The sequence below is a fragment of the Lemur catta genome, chromosome 7 (genome assembly GCF_020740605.2).
Source record: "Lemur catta isolate mLemCat1 chromosome 7, mLemCat1.pri, whole genome shotgun sequence".
In the NCBI taxonomy this organism is placed as follows: domain Eukaryota; kingdom Metazoa; phylum Chordata; class Mammalia; order Primates; family Lemuridae; genus Lemur; species Lemur catta.
This window is the reverse complement of record NC_059134.1, coordinates 107451388-107464094: the sequence shown is the minus strand read 5'-3', so window position 1 is coordinate 107464094 and position 12707 is coordinate 107451388. Positions and strand designations below refer to the sequence as shown.

The following is a 12707-nucleotide window of genomic DNA, read 5'->3' as shown; positions in this document are numbered from 1 at the left end:
CTCTTGTCCGGTCACGTTTCTGCAGTTGTCTACCACCCTGTCCAGGGAAGTCCCCACAACGGGCCCGAGAGGACGGGTTCAGAGCTGAGCACCCCAGGAGGGACAGAGGCTCCACACCCCTTCCCCGTAGGCATCTCTTCATCCACATCCTTGGTGACATCCTTCATGGTCAACTGGCACACAGTTTCCCTGACTTCTCTGAGCTGCCCAAGCAAATCAATGCCACTGAAGGAGGGTGGGGGCTCCTCTGTTCATAGCCGGTCGGTCAGAAGCACAGGTACAGTGACCTGGAGCTCGCAGCTGCCGCTGGACGGGGGCTGTCTTGCGGACCGAGGCCCCGGCCTACGGGATGTGAGCAATCGCCAGGTGCACAGCGTCAGGGTTGGGTTCGAGGACACCCAGCCGGCGCACCGGTGCACACCGCAGAACTGCCGCTGCTCGCTGGTGGGGAGAAGGCCCCGCGGTGTGGAGCTACAGAAGTCCCCGCAGCAACTGCGGTCTGAGGAGCAACAGCTGGAGTCTGTCTCTGCCTCACACCGACGACGTCTGGGAATTCTCCAGTGTACAACACAGAGAAGGTGCACTAGAACGATGCAAACATTCGACACATGCTAGTTTATTGCCCAAGTGGCCTTCATTCAACAAACATGGGCATGTGTGGGACAGTCAGGCGTGGGACAGGGGAGGAGGCCACATGCAGTTTAACTCCCCGGCCTAAGTGGGGAAACTGAGGCCTGGAAAGCACAGGTGACTGTACTGGGGCTACCCGTCTTTAAGTACTGAAAAAATACAATTGTTCATCACACAGGATGAGGTGAGGTGTGTGTAAAACAGGTCTGTACCGATAAAGCTGGCTACTGAAGGCAGCCTCTCACGCGGATCTTAGTTTAAGGAGTGGGGTCAAAGGCCTCTGCAGCAACCTGCCCGCACCGGACCATGGCACACAAGCCCTGCCAGGCTGGCAGCTGCAGATGCCGAGGACACGAGCTCACCCTGCCCACGGGGCCTCACGGGCCTTGCTGGACCATCGCCACGTCCAAAGCTGACCTCGCCTTCCCCAGCGAGACAACTGCCTCCCCTAGAACACTCCCAGAACAGCACTTACCTTGCACCACGCATCTGCTAATAAATAGGGCTTAATTTTTACTGAATTAAAGGAGCACTCCTCTGAGGCAACCCTACCCTAGAAAACTCCGGATGGAACAGGTGATCAGGGCAGGAAACCAAAGGCCGGTGCAGAGGCCCCTCTCCACGCTCTGTCCAGGTGCTGAAACAGCAGCTGCCGCCCTCGGGACACACAGACGTAGCCAAGCTGCCGCACCAGTCGCTCTCTGCCCAGCCTGCGAGTGTGCCCGGAAGCCGTCCGCAGCATAACCCTGGGCAGCGCCCCGCGTGACGCGGGCCAGCGAAGGCTCCGCCAGGAAGCAGGGCAGCTGGCTCAGGGCCTACGTGCCCGCTGGGTGGCACTGGCAGCCCGAGGCCCCCGGGAAACAGGTTAAGAGCAAACATTTTTTTCTGAAATTCTTCTTAGGAAATAGTATCTCTGCTAAAAAGCAGGGTTTCGGGACCTGGCCGACAGTGCCACAAAAACAACGTCTGCCACACACGGCCTGGCCGGGGCGAGGACGACGCTCTGCACAGGAGGCCGTGTGTGCAGCACCAGGTGTGTGCATGGCACACGCATGCTCCCCGCATGGGGCACGGGTCTGAGCTGACCAGCCGTCCAGGGGTCCCTGTGCCCGTTCTCCGGCATGTGGTGCGCACTCGTCTGCCCACCGAGCCCAGGAACATGCGGGTCGGTACCGGTCAGCCCTGGAGCAGAGAAAATAAAACACCTGGGCGGAGAGAGAGGTGACACTAAATGAGCTACATCAGCCTTCCTGAGCGGCATCCACAGATTTTATCTGATTGTTCAGACAGAAAATAAAACTAAAAGTGCACACAGTTTAGAGCTGTAGAGGTAACCACCGGGAGAAACAAAGACTTAAACCACACTCCCGCTGTGGAGCAAAGACGAGACAAAAAGCTACAGCTTCTCATCCAGAACTTTTTTTTAATTGGCTGATTTACAACATATACACACAACACACACACACATACACATACACTCACATACACACATGACACATACACAGAGACATACACACACAAACATATAAACACTTTTTTAAACCGGGGCAGGCAGGAGCTGGGAGGCCCAGAGCAGCCTCCCATCGCGCTGCAACGCCCGCGAGCTGCGGTTCCCTCAAAAGCAAAGCCACGAAGAAGCCCATGGTACGGAGCCTGCCCGAGAGCAGGGGGAGAGAACAGCACACGGGCCAGACCTGAGGCCAGGAGAGCCCCGGGACCCAGGTGCCCACGGAGGGCTGCGTGTGATGCAAGGAGGACAGGGATGGAGCGGCCTGGCCCCAGGCCCCGCTGAGCAGAGACGTCGGGCGCAGCCCTGTGCACACCTGGTCTGCTGGAGGCTCTCCTGCCTCAGGGCTGGCCCATATGCTGCTCTTCTCTTGCACAGATGCGGTCACAGGAGGGTTTGTGGCTTTCTGTGGCATTTCCTTTTGAGGGAACTGCAGCCAAGAGCCTGGACACGTCTAACCAGGAGCCGGGGAGCTGCCCGAGACCACACGCCACCAAGACCACAGCAAACGGACTTAGGAGCCAAACGAAGACGCTCCCACGAGCCCCACACGAAAGGGCGAAGCTCCGCCAGGCACTGGCCGCGGGACCCCACTGCCAGACAGCCGAGACCTGACCTCCGTGACCTACAGTGTGGGGAAAAGGAACGAGCACAGACTGCAACGGGCGAGACCACACCCTAGTGTCCGGGAGATGCCCTTGGGTGGAACCTGCCAAGGGCGCGAGGAACCCAGCAATGGTGTCACCGGGGCAGGACGGGGCTCAGGAAAGAGCTCCCTGGGCAGTGACCCGGCTGTCCACCTTGTAACAACTCATCCATCATTAAAACGTGTTTTGTGTGATTTACTTTACGGTAAGAAGGAAAACCAGGCGCAGGCTGCCTTGAGAGGCAGTGGGTTCCCGGCTCCAAAAATGTCCAGGGTGAGGCTGGACCCTCCCCCGTCCGCAGCCGGGTCCTTCATGAACCTTCCCCTGCATGGAACCCAAGTCTCCTCCGAGTGCGGGAGGGTGACACCACACTGCTGCTGTGGCTGCCTACAAGGCCCTGCCTGTCTGGGCGCTCCCTTAACGGGCGAGCTCCAAGAGATTAATCGGAGCCCCCAAACAAGCCCAGCTTCACCCCACCCCTCGTCCTCAGGCATTTACCGCCTCTGCATGGAGCCTTCTCCTCCACCCCCCTCAACTACCAGCAAGGCCGCCAGCCTTCTAGAAGTCACTGCTTTACCCACGCCCGGTCTGCTGCCAGCCAGCACGGCCCAAAGGCTGGCGAGCTGCAGGAGACAGGACGGGATGACCAGGGGCCCCACGCTGAGAAGCAGGCTTGCCCGTCTGGGACCCTGGCCTGAAGGGACATCACGAGACCAGGCACACACACACAGACCCCAGAGGGCAGACACACACCCGGAGCACATGGCGCCATAGCTCCGAGGGAGACAGGGACTCGTGTGGCAACTGACGACACTCCTGGCTCCGTGGTGACCTCCAGCCTGGTCTGATGACGGAGACCCAACGCCAACTCCGCGGGCACGAGGAGCGGAACGTGCAGGCACTCATCACAGCGCCCGACACATATGCCACGAATACCAGCCTCAATTGTTCTTATTCAGCGGAGCAAGGCCGTCACTGAGTGGTGGCCCTAGACCCGCCAAAGAGGAAATTCCCCTGGAGCAAACTGCTGTACCGGGTGCAGACACACCTGTCCAAGGTAAGGCTTCAGAGGCATCAGCATGGATGACAGATGACCTACATGCAGGCTGACATATTCAAATCGACAACTATGTCCTAAATTTACCAAAAATGGGCCAGACGCAGTGGCTCACTCCTGTAATCCCAGCACTTTGGGAGACCGACGAAGTATTGCTTAAGGCCAGGAATTAAGCAATACTGGGCAACATAGTGAGACCCCGTCCCTACAAAAAATTTAAAAATTAGGCAGGCGTGGTGGTGCACACCTGTAGTCCCTGCTACTGGGGAGGCTGACAGGAGGATGGCCGGAGGCCAGGACTTCGAGGCTGCAGTGAGCTATGACAACGACACCACTGGATGCTAGCCTGGGCAACAGAGCGAAACCCTGCCCCCACAAAAAATAAATTTACCAGAAGTGCTCTGGTGGGAGGTGTCTTCCACGGTGCATCATCACTGTGGCATCTCCGCACTGGTGACGGGCACAGACAGGTAACGGCCCCATGAAGTCCCATGAGTCCTCCCGTACTGACCTGTGTGACTGTCCCCACCACTGCTCTCCCCTCCTCCTGCACCCCCACCTGGAGTCCCCCCTACTGACCTGGGTGACTGTCCCCACCACTGCTCTCCCCTCCTCCTGCACCCCCCACCTGGAGTCCCCCTACTGACCTGTGTGACTGTCCCCACCACTGCTCTCCCCTCCTCCTGCACCCCCCACCTGGAGTCCCCCTACTGACCTGTGTGACTGTCCCCACCACTGCTCTCCCCTCCTCCTGCACCCCCCACCTGGAGTCCCCCGTACTGACCTGTGTGACTGTCCCCACCACTGCTCTCCCCCTCCTCCTGCACCCCCCACCTGGAGTCCCCTGTACTGACCTGTGTGACTGTCCCCACCACTGCTCTCCCCTCCTCCTGCACCCCCCACTTGGTGTCCCCCTACTGACCTGTGTGACTGTCCCCACCACTGCTCTCCCCTCCTCCTGCACCCCCACCTGGAGTCCCCCGTACTGACCTGTGTGACTGTCCCCACCACTGCTCTCCCCTCCTCCTGCACCCCCCACCTGGAGTCCCCCTACTGACCTGTGTGACTGTCCCCACCACTGCTCTCCCCTCCTCCTGCACCCCCCACCTGGAGTCCCCCTACTGACCTGTGTGACTGTCCCCACCACTGCTCTCCCCTCCTCCTGCACCCCCACCTGGAGTCCCCCGTACTGACCTGTGTGACTGTCCCCACCACTGCTCTCCCCTCCTCCTGCACCCCCCACCTGGAGTCCCCCTACTGACCTGTGTGACTGTCCCCACCACTGCTCTCCCCTCCTCCTGCACCCCCCACCTGGAGTCCCCCTACTGACTTGTGTGACTGTCCCCACCACTGCTCTCCCCCTCCTCCTGCACCCCCACCTGGAGTCCCCCGTACTGACCTGTGTGACTGTCCCCACCACTGCTCTCCCCTCCTCCTGCACCCCCCACCTGGAGTCCCCCTACTGACCTGTGTGACTGTCCCCACCACTGCTCTCCCCTCCTCCTGCACCCCCACCTGGAGTCCCCCGTACTGACCTGTGTTGACTGTCCCCACCACTGCTCTCCCCTCCTCCTGCACCCCCACCTGGAGTCCCCCGTACTGACCTGTGTGACTGTCCCCACCACTGCTCTCCCCTCCTCCAGCACCGCCACCTGGAGTCCCCCCTACTGACCTGTGTGACTGTCCCCACCACTGCTCTCCCCTCCTCCTGCACCCCCACCTGGAGTCCCCCGTACTGACTTGTGTGACTGTCCCCACCACTGCTCTCCCCTCCTCCTGCACCCCCACCTGGAGTCCCCCGTACTGACCTGTGTGACTGTCCCCACCACTGCTCTCCCCTCCTCCTGCACCCCCCACCTGGAGTCCCCCTACTGACCTGTGTGACTGTCCCCACCACTGCTCTCCCCTCCTCCTGCACCCCCACCTGGAGTCCCCCGTACTGACCTGTGTTGACTGTCCCCACCACTGCTCTCCCCTCCTCCTGCACCCCCACCTGGAGTCCCCCGTACTGACCTGTGTGACTGTCCCCACCACTGCTCTCCCCTCCTCCAGCACCGCCACCTGGAGTCCCCCCTACTGACCTGTGTGACTGTCCCCACCACTGCTCTCCCCTCCTCCTGCACCCCCACCTGGAGTCCCCCGTACTGACTTGTGTGACTGTCCCCACCACTGCTCTCCCCTCCTCCTGCACCCCCCACCTGGAGTCCCCCGTACTGACCTGTGTGACTGTCCCCACCACTGCTCTCCCCTCCTCCTGCACCCCCCACCTGGAGTCCCCATACTGACCTGTGTGACTGTCCCCACCACTGCTCTCCCCTCCTCCTGCACCCCCACCTGGAGTCCCCATACTGACCTGTGCGACTGTCCCCACCACTGCTCTCCCCTCCTCCTGCACCCCCCACCTGGAGTCCCCCGTACTGACCTGTGTGACTGTCCCCACCACTGCTCTCCCCTCCTCCTGCACCCCCACCTGGAGTCCCCCTACTGACCTGTGTGACTGTCCCCACCACTGCTCTCCCCTCCTCCTGCACCCCCACCTGGAGTCCCCATACTGACCTGTGTGACTGTCCCCACCACTGCTCTCCCCTCGTCCTGCACCCCCACCTGGAGTCCCCCCTACTGACCTGTGTGACTGTCCCCACCACTGCTCTCCCCTCCTCCTGCACCCCCACCTGGAGTCCCCATACTGACCTGTGTGACTGTCCCCACCACTGCTCTCCCCTCCTCCTGCACCCCCCACCTGGAGTCCCCTCACCCGGCCCGAGCACTGCCTTAGACAGCAAGCAGGTCTGCCACAGCAACAAATTCCCTCCGTTTCTGTTTATCTGGCAGCGTCTTAATTTCTCCATTTTGAAGGACAGTGTGCTGGACACAGAATTCTCAACTGACAGTCTTTCAGCACCGTGTGCGTCAGGCCACCGCTTTCAGGCCCCTGTGGTTCTGGATGAGTCGTTTTCCTCCGGGTGCTCTGAAGATGCTCCCTCTGTCCCTGCCCTCTGACAGTCTGACCTCGATGGTCTGGGTGTCGATCTTGAATTTGATCCTACTTGGAGGTCACCGAGCTTGGATGTGTAGACTGATGTTTGTCACCAGATCTGGGAAGTTTATGTCTTCAAATATTCTTGCTGCCTCTTTCCCTCCTCTGCTTACAGAATGCCAGTTATACACGTATCTGTATCCTTGACGGACTCACACAGGTCTCTCGGGTCTGTTCACTTTTCTTCATTCTTCTTCTTTCTGTTCCTCAGCCTGGATACTTTTAACTGAGGTCAATTATTCTCACTGATTCTTTCTTCTGCCAGTTCAAATATGCTGTGAGCCTGTCTAGTGAATGTTTCATTTCAGTTATTGTATTTTTCAACTCTACAATTTCCATTTGGATCCTTTTTATAATTTCTACCTCTTTTAGTATTCTCTATTTGACGAGACATCATTCTCATGCTTTCCTTTAATTGTTTAGATACGGTTTCCTTTAGTTCTTGGAGCGTATTTGTAACAGCCAATTTAAAGGCCTGGTCTAGTAAGCCAGAAGTCTGAACCCTTCCCTGTGTACGGAGCACATTTTCATGTTTGTGTGTCCCGACTGCCTGTTGGAGCCTGGATATTTCAGATCATATGACACGGCCACTCTGGAAATCAGCCTGTCCCTCCCCAAGGATGCTGCTGCTGCTGGTGGTTGTTCCGTGACTTTCCTGGACTAGTTCTGTAAATTCCGTACTCCCTGTAGGATTCAGCCACAAAAGTCTTTGCTCAATTAGCTGAGTGGTCAACTAACGACTGGTCCGGGATTTCCTTAAACACCGTGAACCCATAATTCTCTCAGACTTTGCCAAGAGAGTACTGAAGGCAGCTTCAGCACTCAGGCCGTCACAACTCTGCCTTGGCCTTCGCTTCTGATGGGCACAGGGTCTCCAGGTGGGCCGGAGGTGAGAAATGGGGCCCGCTCAAGCCATTCTTACGCACGTACAGTAGTGCACGTGTACAGCCCTCCAGATCCCCGGGAAATCTGCCAGAGCTTTCCAGAGCCCTCTAATGGCATCTCATCCTTCACAACTTCCTTTTGAGCTCTGGCCAGACTCCTGACTGCCCCAGCTGGTATCACAGACTCAAGCAGCTGTCATATTAAGCAACTGCCACTGGTTGTTCTCCACAAATGCCCTAAGGACAGGGCTTTTCCCACTGAGCTGGCTCTGGGTACAATCAAACGATGACAAGCTCGGTACGTGGGGCTTTTCCAGAGAGCCACAAGACAGGTCGACAGTAACAGGGCTGGCTCACACCAGTAATCCCAGCACTTTGGGAGGATGAGGCAGGAGGACTGTTTCAGGCCAGGAGTTTGAGACCAGCCTAGGTAACATAGCAACACCCTGCCTTTACAAAAAAAATTTAAAAATTAGCCAGGCCTGGTGACACATATCTGTAGTCCCAGCTACTTGGGAGGCCAAAGCAGGAGGATGACTTGAGCCCAGGAATCAAGGCTGCAGTGAGGTACGACTGAGCCACTGCACTCCAGCCTGGGAGGCCGGGTGGGACCCTGTCTCCAAATGAGCAACAAGGACAGTGACGATGCTCTGCAGACGGGATGCTCTGAGGGGCTCCACGCTGGATCTGTCCCCTCCAGTGGAGTCAAGGCCGCTGGTTTCCAAGGTTCCCTCGCAGCTGGCGAGAGGACAATGGGAGGAGGCCAACTCAGAGGTTCAGCAGTTTTTCACAGATAAACGCTCCTGTGATTGCTGCAATCTTTGGTTAATGTCCAGAGTTCTGGCAAAGTTGACTTTGACCATTTTTACACCAGTGTTTCACTGTTCTCATGGAGGCCTGGGTTTACAGAGGCCCTCACCCCACCATTCCAGCCAAACGGCATTTCTGGCGTAGACGCACAGCCACTGAGAGTATTTCGGCATCACACCTCTCGCTGATCCCATTTTCTAAACCCCTAAAATTCACTCCTGCCACTCCCTTCCTGCCGCCTTGGTTCAGACCCTGTCCTCTGGATCACAGAGATCGAGCTTCTCCTGACTGGCTCTCCCGCCTCCCAGCCTAGGCTTGAGCCCCCTCTACAAACCCGTAATGACGATTCTACTAGCACAAAGGAAACCGCCCAGTGGCATCCCCCTGCTGGGAATTCCCAGGTGGCCCACCTGCCTCAGAGGGGCGGCTCCCTGGTCTGGCCCTGGCCGCCCCTACCTTGCCCTCCAGCACTCCTGGGCCCTACGCACAGTAGGAGTCACTCCAACTCCTGGGGCGTGTCCTGCTGCCACTCTACCTCCCCAAAGCTGTCATCACACACCCCACGACTCATCTCGCACCATTTGCACTCAGCCGTACACAGGCTTGAGCTGCTCGAGGACACTCAGGCAGTGTTCAGCACTCGAGGAAAAAGTCACCATCTTCATGATGCTCTATAGGTGGCCCTATGCCACCTGTCCCCCTGCTCTGTTACCCCCCTGACCTAATCCCCTGCCACCTTCTGTGACAGCCGCCCGGGCCTCCTGCTGTTTCTCCCACGTGCCCCTCAAGGCCTCTCCACTCACCGCACTTGCTGTTCCCTGTGTCCGAGACACCCCCCACCTCTCTGGGGCCCACAGCTACGCTCACTTCACGTCTTTGCCCGACGGCCACCTTCACAGCAGGGCCAACCCTGGTCCCTCCACTGAACATTGAACACCCGCATCCTCACTGACCCAGTCACCTTCCCTCCTCAGTATTTCTCTGTGGGCCGGGAGTGGTGGCGCCTATAATCCCAGCTACTCGGGAGGCTGAGGCAGGAGAATCGCCTGAGCCCAGGAGTCCGAGGCTGCAGTGAGCTATGATGGCACCACTGCACTCCAGCCTGGGCAACAGAGCAAGATCCTGTCTCTAAAAAAATAAAAAATAAAAATTTTCTCTGTTGTGCTTATCTTTTAACCTACCACAAAATTTTCCTTGTATTTTCTATTTCCGCCCACTAGAATGCAAGCTTCATGGGTGCACGCAGTTCTGTCTGTTTTATTCACTGCTACGGTCCCAGAGCCAGAGCAGTGCCGGGCACGACAGGAGGCTCCGCCTCCACCAGTGTTTGGTGAGGGTGAATGCCCGGCATACAGTGGGTGCTCAATAACAACGGCATATGCCTGAGTGCTTATAGTGTGCTAAAAACTGTTCCAAGAGCTTCTGGTGACAGAGCTGAGAAACGCTTTTACTGGGCAGTGGAATCCCCTCCAATGCAGGTGAAGCCGTGTTTTTACCTCCGACAGAACTCATCCTATCCGTGACTCTGCCCACTTCTCCCCTAAACGAATGCTCTGTCCTCACGTGTCCACTGGCACCATCATCCCTCGTCTGGACCCCCACGGCCCACTCCCGGCCTCCCCAGCACGCCCTCCGTGGGAGCCAGGCGATCTCCCACACAGCCAGACCTGTCGCCACGCGCGGCTCTCCAGCAGCTCCCCCGGCTCCGAGGATGGACTCGGACCCACTGCCAGCCCTTCCCAGCCCAGCTCGCTCTGGCCCCACCCAGTGACTGGCTGTGCCCGGCTTGGCCCCAGCCACGCCGCCTTTAGGCCCCGCAGGCAGCCGCCAGCGCTCTGGCCCTCAGCCCTTCCCTCCTCCAGGCCCCAGGCAGCTTCAGGACCCACCTAAACGCCAAACCTCCTCAGAGACGTCTTTTATGAACACTTGACCTAAGGGAGTCTCCCTCGTATCTTCCCCCACGGTAAAGGATATTCTAAAAAATATTCCTATGTTTAAAAGTTTGAGTTCAGGGCTTAAATAAATGTCTGGAAAACTCAGGTATTCACATCTTCTGGATTGATTCATCGTAACCGATAACAGAACCTACTGACTGAACTACAAAGAGAAACTTCCACTTGCTGTGTTCCGTTACTGGCAAGAAACGGCCTCCGCTGCCCGGACCGTGGCTCTGACACAAAGGCCTGCCGGCCTCCAGCCTCCCCCGCGCCGACTCCTGGGTTCTGGGTTCGGAGCACGGCAGCCGAAAGCCCTGAGAAGTCCAAGGCGAAGGACGTGCCACGCTGTTTAAGGCAGAACCAGGTCCTCCCAGCTGACTCCAGCGAGAGACAAATGCCACAGAGGTCCACGTTCCACTTACAACACCAGACAAGCTTGCTGGCGAGAGCCTCGTTGCGCAATGAAAGGACTGATGTTACTACTTCATTTAAGAACGAGAAGCTGGAAGTGCTGAAGGGGGTGTGCTCTTCCTGAGGCCTCCTCTCAAGGAGGGACCCGTCAGAAGCACAAACAGCAGTCACCGCGGGCGTGTCTCTGTGCACACAAATAATCACAGAACGACTGACAGCCAGCTGTGGGCAGCCCAAAGCAATGGTCACAGGGTGACTGGCCCAGCCTAGAAGAGCAAGCTGGGCCCGACTGCGTGCAGGAGGGGGGACAGGGAAAACAGGCCAAGGCTGGGTATGGGGGCAGCGCCTGCAGTCCCAGCACTTTGGGAGGCTGAGGCACGAGCATTGCTTGAGCCCAGGAGTTTGAGGTTTCAGTGAGCTGCAATGACACCACTGCACTCTACTCCAAGCAATAGAAGGAGACCAAAAAGAAAAACACCTTCTCAAAATAGAGAACCTGCAAAGGCTCAGGAATGACAGGTGCCGGGAGCCGTGGAGACGGATGTCAGGAGGACGGGCTGGAGTCTGTACGAAGGCACAGCAGACTCTCCACGTGACCCTGCAGCCAGGCAGCCCCTCTCCCCTCACCCAGCGGAAGACAAGAGCTCCTCTCTGAACGTGGGAATGTAGGACCTCTAAGCGCCACCAAGTCGGGGGCAAGAGGCCACGGTGAGACAGACTCAAAGAACGGGAGACATTCCAGCCCAGCATGATGAAGGCCAGGTTTACAACAGCCGCCCGCCCACAGAGCAAGAGAAGAGACTGGAGTTCCCAGAACTGAACGGCTCCGGGACGATGACCAGCACGCAGGTTCCCTCACCCGCCACCCTGCAACGAGTCCCCTGCCGAAGCCCTGCCCCAGGCTGTCAGGACAGTCACCAGGCCAGGCATGGCGGGAGGTCTCACAGCACAAGCCAGAGACCAAAACTGACCCACAGAGAGACAAAGCAGAGAGACCATGCAGAGAAGGCAACTCCAAAACAATAAACATTTTTACACAGACGAGATACAGCTTGAAGAAACAGATGCCACCGAAAAGGAACAGGCAGGTCGTCAGAAAGCTCTCAAATTATGAGTGACAGCGGAGACCAAAAACTCAACAAAAGGGCTAGAGGACAAACTTCAGAGCCTGAGAAAACAGAACACCGCAGAAACAAGGAAATGCAAGTGGAGACACAAAGGTAAGAAAATTTAAGCCAGGAGGTAGAAATTTCAACTATTATTAGAAGAATACTTCTCTTTTGGTCCCTCTAAATATGAGAAGAAAAAAAGAAAAAAGAAAAAAGAAAAAAAAGAAAGAAAATAAAAATAAAAAGAAAGAAAGAACACTGAGAAAAGAGAAAATGAAATGAAACAAAGAAAACTATCAAAGAAATAAAATAACAACATTTTCCCCAAATCCGAAAGACACAAGTTTCGAGACTGAATCAGGCCACCAAATACCACACGTGGGCATACCGCCTTAAAATTTCAGACCACTGGAAACTGAGAGGAAAACCCTGCCTGCAAACTTGACGAAAAAATCACTTCCAGTCTAGAGTTTTACCTGAGCTAAATTCTAAATCAATATGAATGTAAAAAATACAATTTTTTAAGAATGCAAAATCCCAAGACATTTTTATCTCCTGTCTACCCTTTCTCAGGTGTGCCGCAATGCGCCAGCTAACCGGGTGCAGACGGGCACAGGGAGGACGGACTTGTGGCCCCAGAGCAGGGTGAGCAGCGAGGGCTGGCGCTGATCTGCGAGG

At 57.0% G+C, this 12707-nt stretch overlaps 1 protein-coding gene across 1 annotated transcript in view; it reads right to left on the bottom strand.

Annotated features, from left to right (window-relative positions):
• The window catches only part of AP2A2 (adaptor related protein complex 2 subunit alpha 2), a 69690-nt gene that overhangs the window by 42710 nt on the left and 14273 nt on the right, over positions 1–12707 (bottom strand). The gene's annotated exons all lie outside the window — the stretch shown is intronic.